Below are 17,410 nucleotides of genomic sequence, written 5' to 3' on the forward strand. Positions count from 1 at the left end.
CCTCCCCCAAGCAACCCTCAGTTTGTTTTGTGAGATTGAGTCACTTATGGTTTGTCTCCCTCCCAATCCCATCTTGTTTCATTTATTCTTCTCCAACCGCCTTAACCCCCCATGTTGCATCTCCACTTCCTCATATCAGGGAGATCATATGATAGCTGTCTTTCTCCAACTGACTTATTTCGCTAGGCATGATACCCTCTAGTTCCATCCACATCATCGAAAATGGCAAGATTTCATTTATTTTGATGGCTGCATGGTATTCCATTGTGTATATATACCACATCTTCTTTATCCATTCATCTGTTGATGGACATCTAGGTTCTTTCCATAGTTTGGCTATTGTAGACATTGCTGCTATAAACATTCAGGTGAATGTGCCCCTTCGTAGAACTATGTTTGTATCTTTAGGGTAAATACCCAGTAGTGCAATTGCTGGGTCAGGAACATGGCAGGGATGTCCATTATCACCACTGCTATTGAACATAGTACTAGAAGTCCTAGCCTCAGCAATCAGACAACAAAAGGAAATTAAAGGCATCCAAATCGGCAAAGAAGAAGTCAAACTATCACTCTTTGCAGATGATATGATACTATATGTGGAAAACCCAAAAGACTCCACTCCAAAACACTAGAACTTGTACAGGAATTCAGTAAAGTGTCAGGATATAAAATCAATGCACAGAAATCAGTTGCATTTCTCTACACCAACAAGACAGAAGAAAGAGAAATTAAGGAGTCAATCCCATTTACAATTGCACCCAAAACTATAAGATACCTAGGAACAAACCTAACCAAAGAGGCTACGAATCTATACTCAGAAAACTATAAAGTACTCATGAATGAAATTGAGGAAGACACAAAGAAATGGAAAAAAGTTCCATGCTCCTGGATTGGAAGAACAAACACTGTGAAAATGTCTATGCTACCTAAAGCAATCTACGCATTTAATGCAATTCCTATCAAAATACCATCCATTCTTTTCAAAGAAATGGAACAAATAATCCTAAAGTTTATATGGAACCAGAAAAGACCTTGAATAGCCAAAGGAATATTGAAAAAGAAAGCCAAAGTTGATGGCATCACAATTCTGAACTTCAAGCTCTATTACAAAGCTGTCATCATCAAGACAGCATGGTACTGGCACAAAAACAGACACATACATCAATGGAACAGAGTAGAGAGCCCAGAAATAGACCCTCAACTCTATGGTCAACTAATCTTCGACAAAGCAGGAAAGAATGTCCAATGGCAAAAAGACAGCCTCTTCAATAAATGGTGTTGGGAAAATTGGACAGCCACATGCAGAAAAATGAAATTGGACCATTTCCTTACACCACACACGAAAATAGACTCAAAATGGATAAAGGACCTCAATGTGAGAGGAATCCATCAAAATCCTTGAGGAGAACACAGGCAGCAACCTCTTCGACCTCAGCTGCAGCAGCTTCTTCCTAGGAACATCGCCAAAGGCAAGGGAAGCAAGGGCAAAAATGAACTATTGGGATTTTATCAAGATCAAAAGTTTTTGCACAGCAAAGGAAACAGTTAACAAAACCAAAAGATAACTGACAGAATGGGAGAAGATATTTGCAACAACATATCAGATAAAGGGCTAGTGTCCAAAATCTATAAAGAACTTAGCAAACTCAACACCCAAAGAACAAATAATCCAATCAAGAAATGGGCAGAAGACATGAACAGACATTTCTGCAAAGAAGACATCCAGATAGCCAACAGACACATGAAAAAGTGCTCCACATCACTCGGCATCAGGGAAATACAAATCAAAACCACAATGAGATATCACCTCACACCAGTCAGAATGGCTAAAATGAACAAGTCAGGAAATGACAGATGCTGGTGAGGATGTGGAGAAAGGGGAAACCCTCCTACACTGTTGGTGGGAATGCAAGCTGGTGCAACCACACTGGAAAACAGCATGGAGGTTCCTCAGAATGTTGAAAATGGATCATCATTTTTAATGGGCTGTCTAGATGGACATACCATTCTTTCATTAACCATTTATCTACCCATGAAAATTTAAGATTGTTTCTAGATTTTCAGTACTATTAGCAACACAGCAATAAACATTCTTGCGCATACATCTTTTTCTGAACTGTGTAATTATTTCCTTAGGATAAAATGCTAAGGATGGGATTACTGGGGTTACAACTCGAACATGTTTTACATGCTGGCTTATAACACCAAAATGCCCTCCAGAAAGGTGGCAGAAATTTATATCCACAGACAGGCTAATCTTTAAATTCTTAAGAATGCAAAATGAATATTTTTATCTTTTTTCCTTTAGGATAGAAAAGAAAAAAACACATGAAGGGCTAATACACCTAGATTAAACCAGCAAGTAAAAATGTACATAGAAGTGCCCCTAAAAGCCTGCAAATCAATACAATTGAAGATTATTGAGGCACCTGGCTAACTCAGTCAGGGGAACATGTGGCTATTGATCTCGGGTTGTGGGTTCAAGCCCCACAATGGGTGTAGAGATTACTATAAAAAATAAATAAATAAACTTTAAAAAATAAAAAAAGATTTTTAAGTGACTACTACATGCAAAGACAAGGGCTAACTTTTGTGGGAGCAAAAAGATGAGAAGGCATGAACTCAGTATTCAGAATGTTCACACCCTAATAGCACAAATTCCTTGGCCATTTAACTTCACTTAGGCCTATATGATAAGAATGGGCCCTAAATATTTACTCTTAAAGGGGCAATGATGCCTACATTAAATTTGGTACAAAACTCAAAAGATGTTAAGTGAAAAGCAAGTCTCTCTCCCATTCTTATTCCCCAGTTCTATACCTTCGCCCATTGCTCTTTTCTTTGGAGGTTACCGTTGTTACTAATTTCCTCCTGTATATCTTCCCAGAAAATGCTCTGCATTTATATACAGGAATATGCTGAGAAGGCAAGAACATTAATTGTCCACTCATCGCTTACTCATTCAAGTAAGATTTTTAATATGATAATATTATACTCACACATGATTTTACATGTTGCTTTTAAAATTATACCTTGGGGATTGTCCATATTCATGCATACAGAATTGCTTCATTTATTTTTAACCCGAAGATTGTTCCATAGTCATTTTAGGCAGATGCTTCATTCTTCTTTACCATCAACACAATTTTTCATTGCATGAATATATTTAACCCGTACTCTAATTAATGGACCACTAGGTCGCTCTCAACATTTTGCTAATATAATCCCTCAGTGAATATCCCCTCTAGATACTGAAATCATTTTGGAATAAGAAACGACTGTGTGGGGGGTGCCTGGCTGGCTCAGTCAGTAGAGCATGAGACTCTTGATCTCAAGGTCATAAGTGGAAGCCCCATGTTGGGCATGGAGATCACTCAAAATAAAATTTAAAAAATTAAAAAAAAAATGACGGTGTGAAGGTAGTAATATTTGGCTTCAAATAAAATTGATAAATGCTTAGTAGAGACATTTGTTGGATTATAATGAGCATTAAAAGAACAAAGCATTGGGGCGCCTGGGTGGCTCAGTGGGTTAAGCCGCTGCCTTCGACTCAGGTCATGATCTCAGGGTCCTGGGATCAAGTCCCGCATCGGGCTCTCTGCTCAGTGGGGAGCCTGCTTCCTCCTCTCTCTCTGCCTGCCTCTCTGTCTACTTGTGATTTCTGTCTGTCAAATAAATAAATAAAATCTTAAAAAAAAAAAAGAACAAAGCATTAAAGATATGCTGTGTCTGAAATATGTTCCCCCAAACAACTGTTGAAACAACAGAAAAGCATAAAAACTGACAGGAAATCCCTACCCACTTAGTGAGACTCCTCAGGAGGAGTAAATAGATAGATTTTACCCAGTGTCTTCCAGGCCCACAGTGGAGCTTTGTCCCACTAACAGTGGGAACTCCCTGTGGAATTCATGCCTTGGCACTAACAACTTCCCCTAGAGAGTTTGGATCTAGCAGTATGGACATACAAATATTCATTTGTCATACAAATAATTCATCAAAAGTCCTTTGGATATGCAAGTGGAGGAGCAGATTTCCTTTTGCCCTCCCTATTGACTTTAACTTCACTTTGAAATAATTACAGTTAGAGAAAAGTTTTAAGACTAGCACAAAGAACTCCCATTTTATTCAAATTCATTACTTTAAAAAAAGATTTTATGTATTTATTTGAGAGAGAGTGTGTGTGTGCCTGTGAGAGAGAGTGTAAACAGTGGAGACACAGAGGGAGAGGGAGAAGCAGACTCCCCATGAGCAGGGAGCCAGATGCAGGGATCGATCCCAGGACCCTGGCTAGGATCACAAACTGAGCTGAAGGCAGATGCTTAACCAAGTGAGCCACCTAGGCACCCTTCAAATCCATTACTTTTAAAAACTTTGGTCATATTCTTCTCTCTCTGTCTCTGTCTCTCTCTCTATATATATATGTGGGTTTTTTCCTGAATTATCTAAGAGTAGTTTGCATAACCTGGCAATTCACAGACCTGTACCCCTCCCTGGGGCTAATAATACAATATATGTTAATAATAATAATAAAAAAAGAGTAGGTTGCATACATACTGCTCCTTTACCCCTTAATACTCCAGTGTGTGTTTTCTGAAAACAAGGGTATCCCACTGATTTTCTGGAGAGAAGGATTAACCTGGCTACTCCCATCTATGAGCTATAAGGAACCTAAAGGGGTCTACTTTATTTTACATGGGAAAACCCAAAATTGGCAAATGAGTCAGCCAAGGTCACATTGCCAGTATCTGGGATGACACCATCTCTTCTGGCTCTTTCCACTCTACAAGCCATTAGGAATCATCTGGTCCAAACTGTTCAATAAATTTTATAAATGAAAAATAAACTGAAAAAATGAAAACTATGGCTCAGAGATGGTTTATGATTTGTCTAAGGTCACATAGGAGGTTATTGGCCTGGATTCCATAGGCAGCTAAACCTCTTTGCTAAGGGGCTCAAAGAGAAGACTAATTTTCCTGAATGCACACTCAGTGAGTAAACTGGTAAGTCGACATCAAGAACTTTTGCCTGCCCAGCAATCCCTCCTCTTCTCCTGACAACAGCTTTGGAAAACCATTCCTCTTTCATTGGATACAGAGTTAGTTGGATGGTCCTTCAAAGTCCCCCTCCCTTTTGGCCATGAGATGGGGTCGTAACCCAACCTGGATCAGGGGTCTCTGTGGCATTTGAATCTCAAGGAGAGGAACTCAAGGAATGAAAGAGGGCAAGTTGATTTCTCCTAAAGTTGGTGTTGAAGAGGCCTCCTAAGGATAGGCTGCCTTATTGGCTCTTGTTGCTGATTAACTTTGCTTCCCATCCTTCCTGAGATTTGCTTCTTTAGCATTTCGTTCCATTCTCTGAGCTTCTCCCACGTCTTTCCAATAATTTCTACAGGCTTAGGTTGGCCAGGGTTAGTTTCTGTTGCCTGCCTAACCAGTAACAGCTGACTAGGAAAGGAAAAAAAAAAAGTGTTTCTACTTGCCCAAACAGAACAGTGACGTAGGTTGTATATTAAAAAAAAAAAAAAAAAAAAAAAAAAGTGGTGCCCGGGTACACCCTTCCTTCCTTAAAGCCTAGCATGGAAGTACTTTCCAGGCTCATCCCACTGCTGTTCAGTCTCACTAATGACGCTCCACTTTCACCCCCGCGGAAGTGACTGTTCCTGGAAAAACAGAGCAACCTTTCTGTTAGCTGTGGCTCTTAGAAATGTCTCTAGCAAGGGGACCCCACTTAGCAGTTATTTTAACTCCACTGCCCCCAGACTGCTCCACCTGGGTGTTCAGCGTGGTGAAATACAATCTGACTTGAGCACAGTAGCCCAGGGCAGGCTCCCTGCCTGATGGACTCTAGGGCCTGCTGCCAGCCGGAAGTGAAGACACCACTGTTTGTCTTGCCTGACAGTCTGTTCCTGACCTCCTCAGAGGACTTTTGGAAGGAACTCACACGTATACAAGAACACATCGATGTCTCCAGAAAGACACTCAGACAGTGCAGTCTGAATCTGTATCCAGGAAAGAAATCTCCATAAAAGCGTAATCATTGGCAAAGAGGTTCCCAAGTTCATGCTGAAACACGGCTTTTTTTTTTTTCTTTAAAAAAAAAAAAGTTATCGGGGCGCCTGGGTGGCTCAGTGGTTAAGCCGCTGCCTTCGGCTCAGGTCATGATCTCAGGGTCCTGGGATCGAGTCCCGCATCGGGCTCTCTGCTCGGCAGGGAGCCTGCTTCCTCCTCTCTCTCTCTGCCTGCCTCTCTACCTACTTGTGATTTCTCTCTGTCAAATAAATAAATAAAAAAATCTTAAAAAAAAAAAAAGTTATTTTAATGTTATATATAATTTAACATTATGCAGAGCAGTTTAGCTTCACATTAGCTACTCAAGAACCAGATCTTTCCAAGCCAAAGATCCAATCATTTCACAAATATCTTTGTTTCTTTTGTGCCAGCCACTGCGCTAGATGCTGAAAAAAAACAGAAAGCAAAATCTGACAGGCTCCTTACTCTTAAAATGCTTACAGTCCAGAGGGAAAGCAAACACTCGTGAAGATGTTAGGCTCGTATCCCCTTACAAATTGTTACAAGTGCTATGGAAGGCAAGTACAAAGATCCGTGAAAGAGATTAAGAGTAAACTATTTTCCTCAAAACAAGTCAGTTTCCATAATTCCAAGTGAAAAGGAATTTTTTAAGTAAACTCTATAACAACATGTTCACAAGCCTGAGATCAAGAGTTCCATGCTCTACCAATTGAGCCAGCCAGGTACCCCTCCCCTCCAAATGAACTTCTTAGGACTATAGAGAAATCTCTCCGCCTTTTACATTAATCTGTAAATGTACCAGTCCAGCCCTGATGAGAAACACCATAGGAGATCTAGTTGTCCTCTCAGAGCAAAACCAAGGGGTCCTGTCTTTATTTTTTCCATTGCATTAATCATTATCATTTCCAAAGCCAAATGGAAGAGGAAAATCACTCAGACAAAAATTTCCTAAATAATAAAAGATTATTATTTCAAAGGCAAATACAAATGGGGAAGTATATTCATTTTCTATTGATGCTATAATGAATTACCATACATTCAGTCGCTTAAAACAACACAAAGTTATTATCTTAAAATTCTGTAGGTCAGAATTCCAACTGGGTCTCCCTAGGCTAAAATTGCAGTGTTGGCAGAACTGAGTTCCCTTCTGGAAGCTCTAGGAAAGTGAGTATCAGTTTCCTAGCCTTTTCCCAGCTTCTTGAGGCTTCCTTCATTCCTTACTTCATGGCCCCCCTTCCTCTATCTTCAAAGTCAGCAAGAGGGTGAGTCCTCACATCACATCTCTCTGACCTACTCTTTGCCTCCCTCTTCTAATTCTAAGGACTCACGTGATTAAAAGTAGATCCACCCAGATAATCCAGAATAATCTCCCAGCTCAAGTTTTGTACCCTTAAACATACCTGCAAAGTGTCCTATGCCATGTCCTGAACATAATAAATTCTGGGGATTAGGGCATGGATATCTTTGAAGGACCATTATACTGCCTACCACAAAAAGCATGAAAAATGTTCTTGTGAAGGGTGAAAAAAAGGAGTGGTGCTTCATTCTATGTGGACAAAGCAATGGCTACAAGATGATGCCATTTTTTCTGGGTAGCACCAAACTGTTTATAGGGGTTATCTCTGGGCTCTGGAATTATGGGTGGCTTTTCTTTATGCTTATGTTTTCTACATTAAAAATAAGATAATTAAAAAACCCCAATTCATATATTGTGATTATTTAGGATAATGTCTGTATTGTTAGGAAATGCATGCTGAGATCAGTATGCATTTTGGAGTAAAGTGTATTGGTGTTTGCAACTTCTTGTCAAAAAGTTGAGAAAAACAGATAAATAAGGCATATTTGACTAAATGGTAACAACTTTGAATCAAGGAGGGGTATATATGTGTGTTCATTGTAATTTTATTTCAATTTTCCTGTACATTTGAAACTTTCTGTAATAAAAAGTTATAATAAAGTACAACATTTTAATGGGCAGAGATTCTATATTGATTCTGTATTATTCTCATTATCATTTCCAAGAATAAATTCAGAATCTAATCTAGAGTGAGAGGATAAATTATAAAATCAAGGCAAGCTTCCCTCTGCAACCATCTTCACCACTGATACCAAGTTATACAGTTAGATTTCAGGAAATGGGGAGATGGACCTGTCTGGTTTCACTTAAAAAGGTCTCACTCATTTCTATAGGGATGCTTCTTCACTAATTTCTCTTATAGCATTTCATGTGTTGTGCTAGTCAGCATGCTAGCCTTGTAGAGAGGAGACTGGGGGCAGGACCAGCTCCATAATTTGAAGGACCTAGTGAAAGAGGAAAACGAGGGTCCCCTTTGTTTAAAAAAAAAAAAAAAGGTATTAAGAACTTCAAGACAGCGGAGTCCTTCTAAGTGCAGTCCCTGTGTAAGGTCACACACCCATGAAATTAGCCCTGCACAAAGCTCAGCCGACTCCACAAGCTGTGGGCATGCTTGGTGGGAATCGGAGTGGAGGAGGAGTCTAGCACTCTAGACTCCTCTTACTGCCTGGGTCTCTTCACTCCATTTCAAACAGTCTTCTCAGGGCTGCTTATGACCAAAGGTCTCTGAAGAATCTATCAATCCCCCAAATTACAACAATTTGGTAAGATACTGTTGATCATTATCTGTTGTACAGTAGTAGGAACAATGCATTTGTCTGAAATAAAAGCTCTAATGAAACTTATTAAAAGGAAACACAAACAATTATATTAAAAAACGATGATTCAGAAGTCATATTTTTTTTTAAGATTTTATTTACTTATTTGACAGACAGAGATCACAAGTAGGCAGAGAGAGAGAGAGGAGGAAGCAGGCTCCCTGCTAAGCAGAGAGCCCGATGCGGGGCTCGATCCCAGGACTCTGGGATCATGACCTGAGCTGAAGGCAGAGGCTTTCACCCACTGAGCCACCCAGGCACCCCGATTCTTAAAATATTTTTTTAAAAAATCACCAGATGAACAAAAACACCACTATAAACAATCTTGGTTTTTTTTTTTTTTTAAGATTTTATTTATTTATTTGACAGAGAGATCAGGAGTAGGCAGAGAGAGAGAGGAGGAAGCAGGCTCCCTGCCGAGCAGAGAGCCTAACGACGTGGGGCTTGATCCCAGGACCCTGAGATCATGACCTGAGCTATAGGCAGAGGCTTTAACCCACTGAGCCACCCAGGCGCCCCTATAAACAATCTTTGATATTTTAATTGGTAACTAAGCTATTTAAAAACAAACCCAAATATACCAATAAAAAGTCAAAAAAAATAACTTATGTGGCTTTCTGACCCATCCCTTTTGTTCTTAAGGATTTGTTGCATTCCAAATAACATTCTCTCTCTCTCTTTTTTTTTTTTTTTTAAAGATTTTATTTATTTATTTGACAGAGAACACAAGTAGGCAGAGAGGCAGGCAGAGAGAGAGAGAGAGAGAGAAGCAGGCTCTGCATTGAGCAGAGAGCCCGATGCGGGGCTCGATCCCAGGACCCTGGGATCATGACCCCGGCTGAAGGCAGAGGCTTTAACCCGCTTAGCCACCCAGGCGCCCCCCCCCCACTTTTTTAAAAGATTTATTTATTTAGGGGTGCCTGGGTGGCTCAGTTGTTAGGCATCTGCCTTTGGCTTGGGTCCTGATCCCAGAGTCCTGGGATTGAGCCCCGCATTGGGCTCCCCGCTCTGCGGGAAGCCTGCTTCTCTCCCTCTCCCATTCCCCCTGCTCATGTTCCCTCTCTCACTGTGTCTCTGTCAAAAAATAAAATCTTAAAAAAAAAAAAAGGTTTATTTATTTATGTTAGAGGGAGAGGGGGAGAAGGAGAGGGAGAGAGAGTCTTAAGCAGATTCTATACTGACCCTAGAGCCCACTGAGGGGCTGGATCTCACCACCCTGAGATCATGACCTGAGCCAAAACCAAGAGTCAGTCACTTTAACCAACTGTACCATCGAGGCACACCACCTTCCCTGCAGTAACATCTTAAATTGATAATAAAAAGCAAGAGAACACTTCGAGTAATCAAAAGGGGACTTACACAGACTGACAAAATCAACAATTGTTTTCCTTCCTTCCCCCACCCCTTCCCATACTGACTTTTTACTATTGATTTAAAGTGTTTATTACCTTTAGGAATAAGGCTCCTAATATTGATATTCCCATTTCCTTTTTTTCTTTTCTTAAGATTTTATTTCTTTTGGGTGACCTGGGTGTCTCAGTGGGTTAAGCCTCTGCCTTCGGTCGTGATCTCAGGGTCCTGGGATCAGCCATGTATCGGACTCCTTGCTCAGCTGGGAGCCTGCTCCCCCCCCCCCCACTTGTGGTCTTTCTTTCTGTTTCAAATAAATAAATAACATTTAAAAAATTTTTTAAAAAAAAGATTTTCTTTTTTAAAAATTATATTTATTTGTCAGAGAGCCAGAGAGAAAGACTGATCAAGCGGGGAGGGGGGGGCAGGGGGAGTGGCAGACAGAGGGTGAAGCAGGCTTCCCGCTGAGCAAGGACCAAGGAGCCAGATGCAGGATCTGACCCCAGAACCCTATGATCATGACCTGAGTGAAGCCAGATTCTTAACTGACTGAGCCACCAGGAGTCCCTAAGATTTTATTTCTTCTAGAGAGAAACACATAGCAAGAATGGGGAGGTGGGGGTTCAGAAGGAGAGGAAGGGAGAGAGAGAATCTTAAGCAGGCTCCACGCCCACTACCGATGCGGGGCTCCATCTCACTCCTATTATATGGTACTCTTAAAAGGGCATGCAGGGGCTCCTGGGTGGTTCCATGAGTTAAATGTCTAACTCCATTTCGGGTCAGGTTATGATCTCAGGTTAATGAGATTGAGCCCCACCTCAGGCTCCGCGCTGGGTTTGAAGCCTGCTTGGGATCGTCCCTCTCCCTGTGCCCTTCCACCCCAACTTGGGCGCTTACTTTCTCTCTCTCTCTAAAAAAGGAGGGGAGCATGTGTTCTGTGGCTTAGAAAAATATCTGGAAAGATATAGTTAACAAACTGTTAACAGTATTTGGCTCTAGACTGAGGATATGTGATGAAGCTAGAGAGGACTTTTATTTTCCTTACTTTGCTTATTTGAATATATGCAATTAATATGTATTTTATCAATCCAAAAAGTCAGTAAGGATATTGTAAAAAGAAAAAAAAACCCCAGCATGTACTTTACACTTAGCATTTAGTCTTTTAATTCATTTATTTAATTAATTAATTCAGTAATTTAATCTTTTTGAGCCTCAGTTTCCCTATTTATAAAATGGGATTAATGGTACACAAAGATGTCCTGAGGAAAATGCCTTACCACATGGTAAATACACATTCAATAAAAGTCTTTTCTGAGCCCCAGTTTCCTTGCCTGCCAAATTAGGGAGCTGGATAAGTGGTCCATGAGCCTTTCGAGAGTTAATCTGATTCTCTCTATTTATGTTCACAGAAAAAGATTGCTAAATGACAAATAAAGGCTTTTATTTGTCATTAGGAAATTATTTTTCTTCTATTTCCTGAAGAACCAAGAAACAAAAAACAGATGAGCAGTACCTCTGGAATGTCTGGGCCACTCCACCCCGGACACCTGGGAAATGACAGGGTATTTCCATTCATTAGCATCTCCCTAATGAGGGAGCCTTCCTTATTAAAAAGAGGATGAAATTTTAGTTTTAATAACCCATTGTGTACCATAAAAAATATTATATACTCTCAATTTTAATTTTTGACTACTCCAAGGCTCCTCTTTAATTAGTTTGTCTACTGATATTTGCAATCTAGATACTCTGTTTAAGCAGTTATGCAAATTTTCTTTTTTTTAGTTATGCAAATTTTCCATAATTCATTATATCATGTGTCATTGGTTAAAGTCTAATTAGATCATTAGCACTTGGGGGGTTGTATATTAAGTGAGTTTACAGAGTTGTCTCCTACACGTCTGAAATGCTAATAATGGCCTATCTCTCATGGTACTGGGGTAATGATTTTACAATTTTGTCTTTGCTTTTCTAAGATGGAAAACTATCATGGATCATGGATCATAGCAGTGGTAATAGTTATCAGTCTATTAAAAAGGTAAAAATTTTAAAAAGAGAGAAAGCTACAACATTGGAAAATACTACTATTCCAAATTTCTCAAAACATGACATATATATTTTATGTAGGCTCCATACCCAACATGGGGCTTGAACTCAAAACCCTGAGATCAAGAGTAGCATGCTCTACTGACTGAGCCAGTCAGGCACCCCAAAACATGACCTATTTTTTATTTAATTAAAATCTTGTATGGATACAGAATCCAAGAGAGGAACACCCACATGGCTTAGAATTCAAAATATCTCATGTATGAGATTTCTTAATTTAAGACTTTTCTGTGCCTGCTGAATACCAGTGGGTGAAGAATGTCTTCAATGTCATTTGGCATTTCTTGCACCCTGCATATCTTGGTAGGATTCTTTACCCTTCCAGGTTACAGCATCCCAGCTTTTCTAACAGAAAAAACAAAACAAAACAAAAACCCTCTTCTGTTTGTTTAATATTAAAGAGATACTGTAGTAGAACTTAAGGAGATACTTTTTATTTCTACATTTATGAACAAGTTTCTCCATATATGAATTAGGATAATACAACTTGCTCCTTACTGTATGGAAAGGCTAGTAGGAAGAATAAAAAAAGTAACATTGTATAAATATCTACTATTTTCAAGACATCATGGAATGAAGACAATGACTTTGTCTTGCATTATCTTACTTGATCCTAACAAAACTCTATGAGGTTTTTTTTTTTCTTTCGTTTTAAGATTTTATTTAATTATTTGAGAGAGAGAAAGCACAAGCAGGGGGAGCCGCAAAGGCAGAGGGAGAGGCAGGTTCCCTGCCGAGCAAGGAGCAAAACGTGGGACTCAGTCCAAAGACCCTGGGATCATGACCTGAGCTGAAGGCAGACACATAACTAACCGAGCCACCCAGGCGTCCCAAAACTCTGTGAGTTATTATCTGCTTTTTTTCAAATAAGAAAACAGTTAGAGGAGCTAAATAATTTATGGTTTACAGTGCTGGTAAATGATGATGCAAGGTCTGATTCAGAAACCTTGATTTTCATTACTCTAACTTAGGAGAAAGATGAAAATGTTCTGAAGTCCTTTGTTTTGGCCTCCAGTCCTTCAGCAATTGAAACCCACTTCTGTGAGCCTCTCCTTGACCAACTCCCGCCCCTAAGCTTCAGTAATATAGGCCTACCTGTAATTCCCATAAAGTCCTGTCCTCTCAAGTTTCTGGGTCTTTGTTTATGATGTTTTCTTGGCCTAAAATTTCATTATCTCACTACTACCAGAGTAGCTGCCCTACTCCTACTCATTTTTCAAGTCTCAGTTTAATCTGCTGCATGCTGTTATATGGTCAATTAATCTTCAACAAAGGAGGCAAGAATATGCAATAGGGAAAAGACAGTCTCTTCAAAAAATGCTGTTGGAAAACTGGACAGCCAGTTTCCATACCAAAAGAATGAAATTGGACCACTCTCTTACAGCATTAAAAAACAAAAACAAAAACAAAAAACCTCAAAAATGGATAAAGGACCTAAATGTGAGACCTGAACTCATAAAAATCCTAAAAGAAAGAACAGGCATTAATTTCCCCAACATCAGCCATAGCAACATTACTCTAGATATGTCTCCTGAGGCAAGGGAGACAAAAGCAAACATAAACTATTGGGGCCACATCAGAATAAAAAGCTTCTGTACAGCAAAGGAAACAATCAACAAAACTAAAAGACAACCTACTGAATGAGAGAAAATATTTGCAAATGACATATCTGATAAAAGATTAGTATTTAAAATATATAAAGGACTTATACAACTCAACACCACAAACACAAATAATCCAATTTAAAAAACGGGCAGAAGACAGGAACAGACATTTTTACAAAAAAGATATACAGATGGCCAATGGACATGAAAAGATGCTCAGTATCACTCATCATCAGGGAAATGCAAATTGAAACCACAATGAAATATCACCTCATACTTGTCAGAATGGCTAAAATAAAAAATACTAGAAACAAGTGTTGGCCAGGATGAGGAGAGAAAGGAATCCTTGTACACTACTGATAGGAATACAAACTGGTGCAGCCATTGTGGAAAACAGAATGGGTATTCTTCAAAAAGTTAAAATAGAATTACCCTATAATCCAGTAATCCTACTACTGGGATATACCAATAGCATTTACCAAAAGAATATGAAAACACTAATTCAAAGGGATATATGCACCCCTATGTTTATTGCAGAATTATTTACAATAGCCAAATTATGAAAGCAGCCAAAGTATCCACTGACTGATGAATGGATAAAGAAGACGTACACACACACACACACACTGGAATATTATTCAGCCATAAAAAGAATGAAATCTTGCCATTTGCAATAACATGGATGAATCTAGAGAGTATAATGCGGAGCAAAATGTCAGAGAAAGACAAATATCATATATTTCACACACATGTGGAATTTAATAAAACAAATAAAGTAAAAAAAAAAAAAGAGACAAACTAAAAAACAGACTCTTAACTATAAAGAACCAAAGGGGGAGGGGTGCAAGGGGATTAGGAATACACTTATCTCAATGAGCACTGAATAACATATAGAATTATTGAATCACTATATTGTACACCTAAAACTAATATAACAATCTATGTTAACTATACTGGAATTAAAATTTAAAAAATAAACTACTCTGCCTTGCTCCTGTTACTCTTGTTATACTCGTAAGGGCAAGTATCTTACTGTGTCATCAACTAAATTGTGAGCAGCTTGAGGGAGTCGGGGTTTTTTCATTGTTGCAGGGCTTTTCAAAGGAGCTGTTTCCCAGTTGGCATTCAATTAAATATTTATAGAATGAACAAATGAAAGTATGCACAAATAACTTATGAATTCATTCACAGAACTCATTAAGGATTTGTGGAGGGACCTGTGTTACTTTATTCCACATAAGCCTAAAAGTAAATGAAAACTTTTCATCTTCTTATATTAAAACTTTTCAACATATCTTTTTTTTTTTTTTCAGGAATAAAGTATCTGGAACACAGTAGTAGTTAAATACATATTTGCTGAGTTAGTGAAGAGTCCTAGGAAAGTACACAAATATACAAGGTCTTTATAATCTAACACATATTCTTCGGTCCACACTCACTCTGTGCCAGTTCTACTTTATCCTGTAGTAATGAGTAACAGTATGTAATTTTCATTCATGCATCAAATAATTTATTGTCACTATTATGTGCCAGGCACATTGGTCCACTGTTTGAAATAGTTTTGTTTTGTTCCTTTTTTGCTATTCTTTATTCCTGGAAATTTAAGAAGTCATTCAGCAAATACCTCATTTGTTGTGGTTTTCCTACTTTCATTCCTTCAGTTCAGTTAGTTACCTCCTGCAGAAGTACTGTCCCTGTCATCTTCAGTACTCAGTGCTTGCTTCCATCTTAGCCCTCTGTCTATGTTTGTTACCACATCCCACAATATCGAGGAATTCCTTTCAGAGGGCAGGGATGGAGGGTTTTTTGGTTTGTTTTTGTTTAACTATTGAATTGCCTCCCCCCCCCCAAGATTATTTATTTATTTATTTGACAGAGAGATCACAAGTAGGCAGAGAGGTGGGGGCGGGGGATGAGGGGGAAGCAGGCTCCCTGCTGAGCAGAGCGCCTGATGTGGGGCTGGATCCCAAGACCCTGAGACCATGACCTGAGCCCAAGGCTTAACCCACTGAGCCACCTAGGCACCTAGGGATGGAGGTTTTGTTCACGTATGTGTCCCCAGGGTCCAGCACAGAATTTAGGACAGGTAGGATAGGGTGAAAACCCTATATGTAAGTACTGGAATGAATTCCCACAATAAAAGTGAGTTATGTATTATCTCCAAGTTATAGATGAGAAAAGGAGACTTGAAAGGGTTTAGAAAATTAGAAAAGCCCAAGGTCACACAGTAGTAGAGCCTGTTCTGAAAGGAATTTGAAGAATGAAACCATCATTGGTTCTAAATGAATAAAACTCCTTCCCACTATGTTTCTTGAAAATTTCGTTTAGATTTTGTATTCTTTCCTTCTATAGACCAATGACTCCTGGGGACAATACGCCCATTTTTTAAATACTGAAAATTGTTTGCCCTCTCTCTGGAAGCAACTTGATTTTAAACTTTCTGAACTCACATTCTTTCCGGGGTAGAATCTGCACTGGAGTCCTGGGGAGGATGTGATAGGTCCCCTGGGAAGGGTCATTCGAAATGGAATGCAGGGACTGAGGGTTTTACCCTGGGCAGGATTCACGGAAGACTTTAGCATGGGGAGGATAGGTCTCAATTTTGATGCACAAATCCCAAGACTTGTGGGAATCTGGTAGGTCACACCTAAGGCGGCAGTTAGGGGACTGTGCTGCCCACAGCTAAGATGACTGCAAATGAACCTCTCCTTCGGATGGGTCTGTTCTCTTCGTTCATTGGTATTTTCAGTGAGAAGTAAAGTAAATAAAATTTAGTAAAAGTTGGTGTCTTCTTACCAAGACCGTAACGTAGGAAGTTGGCACGTTTTGTTTGGAAAACCTTCAACAGGTCAAATTTTCTCTTGCCCTTAACCAAAATGGTCGTAAAGGTTGTCCCACGGTTTGAAGCTTCAAGCCCTTAACTAACATGGCGTCTGGAGCTCCTTAAAAATTAGCTTGCCCTCTTTTTTGCCCTTGACCATCATGGCCTCCACGGCGTCGAACACGTGACGACCCCGGACTACGGCGCGGGAGAGGGGGTAGGAGGGCCCTTGAAGGGTGCGCGTTCCCGTGGCGGTGCACCGGGTAGGTTTCAGTCAGAGTCACTATGGCGGCCGGCGCTGGCAAGGTAAGCTGAGGCGGCGGCAGCAACGAGGGAGGCTGGACCGGTTGTGGCGTCCGGGTTCTAAATCCCCGCAGCTCGTCCGCGGAGAGGTCGGCCGAGGTCGTGGCCAGTCGCGGGGACTAGCGGGGGGCGGGTTGAAGGGGTGCGGGCTGAGGCGGGCGGGCACCGGCGCCTGACGGCCGTTTGTTTTGATGTTTTCCCCACCAGGTCGGAAAGTTTCCTGCCTTGTCGGGCACAGCCTGAGCGTGTCCCACCAGCCGCGAGTGGTGGAGGCTGCGGCGGACCCAGCCCGGGGCCTCCAGGCCTCTCCCCTAATCTCCGGGCCAGCCTCCCTCCCCCACCTCCTCGTCCGCTGGGAGCTGCGGCTGTCGTCCCTGAGATGCGACCCTCGCGGGGGCGACCCTGAAAGAAGGCGGCCGGTGTGCTGAGCAGCAGCCAGGAGCTGAGGCGTTCAGGGACCAACTTCCTGCGGGCCGAGACCCCTGAGCCTCCGCGGGGTTGCGCCTCGCTCTGTCCGCACCGGCCTG

The 17,410-nt window shown here is 40.6% G+C and overlaps 1 long non-coding RNA gene across 1 annotated transcript in view; it reads right to left on the reverse strand.

The window, feature by feature from the left end:
- The window catches only part of LOC132009819 (uncharacterized), a 21,449-nt gene extending 5,135 nt beyond the window's left edge, over window positions 1-16,314 (reverse strand). Inside the window, exon 1 of the long non-coding RNA XR_009402067.1 lies at window positions 16,210-16,314. This is a non-coding gene — a long non-coding RNA (uncharacterized LOC132009819). The remainder of the gene's footprint in view (window positions 1-16,209) is intronic.
- Window positions 16,315-17,410: the final 1,096 nt, after the last annotated feature.

This window comes from Mustela nigripes, chromosome 2 (genome assembly GCF_022355385.1).
Source record: "Mustela nigripes isolate SB6536 chromosome 2, MUSNIG.SB6536, whole genome shotgun sequence".
Lineage (NCBI taxonomy): Eukaryota > Metazoa > Chordata > Mammalia > Carnivora > Mustelidae > Mustela > Mustela nigripes.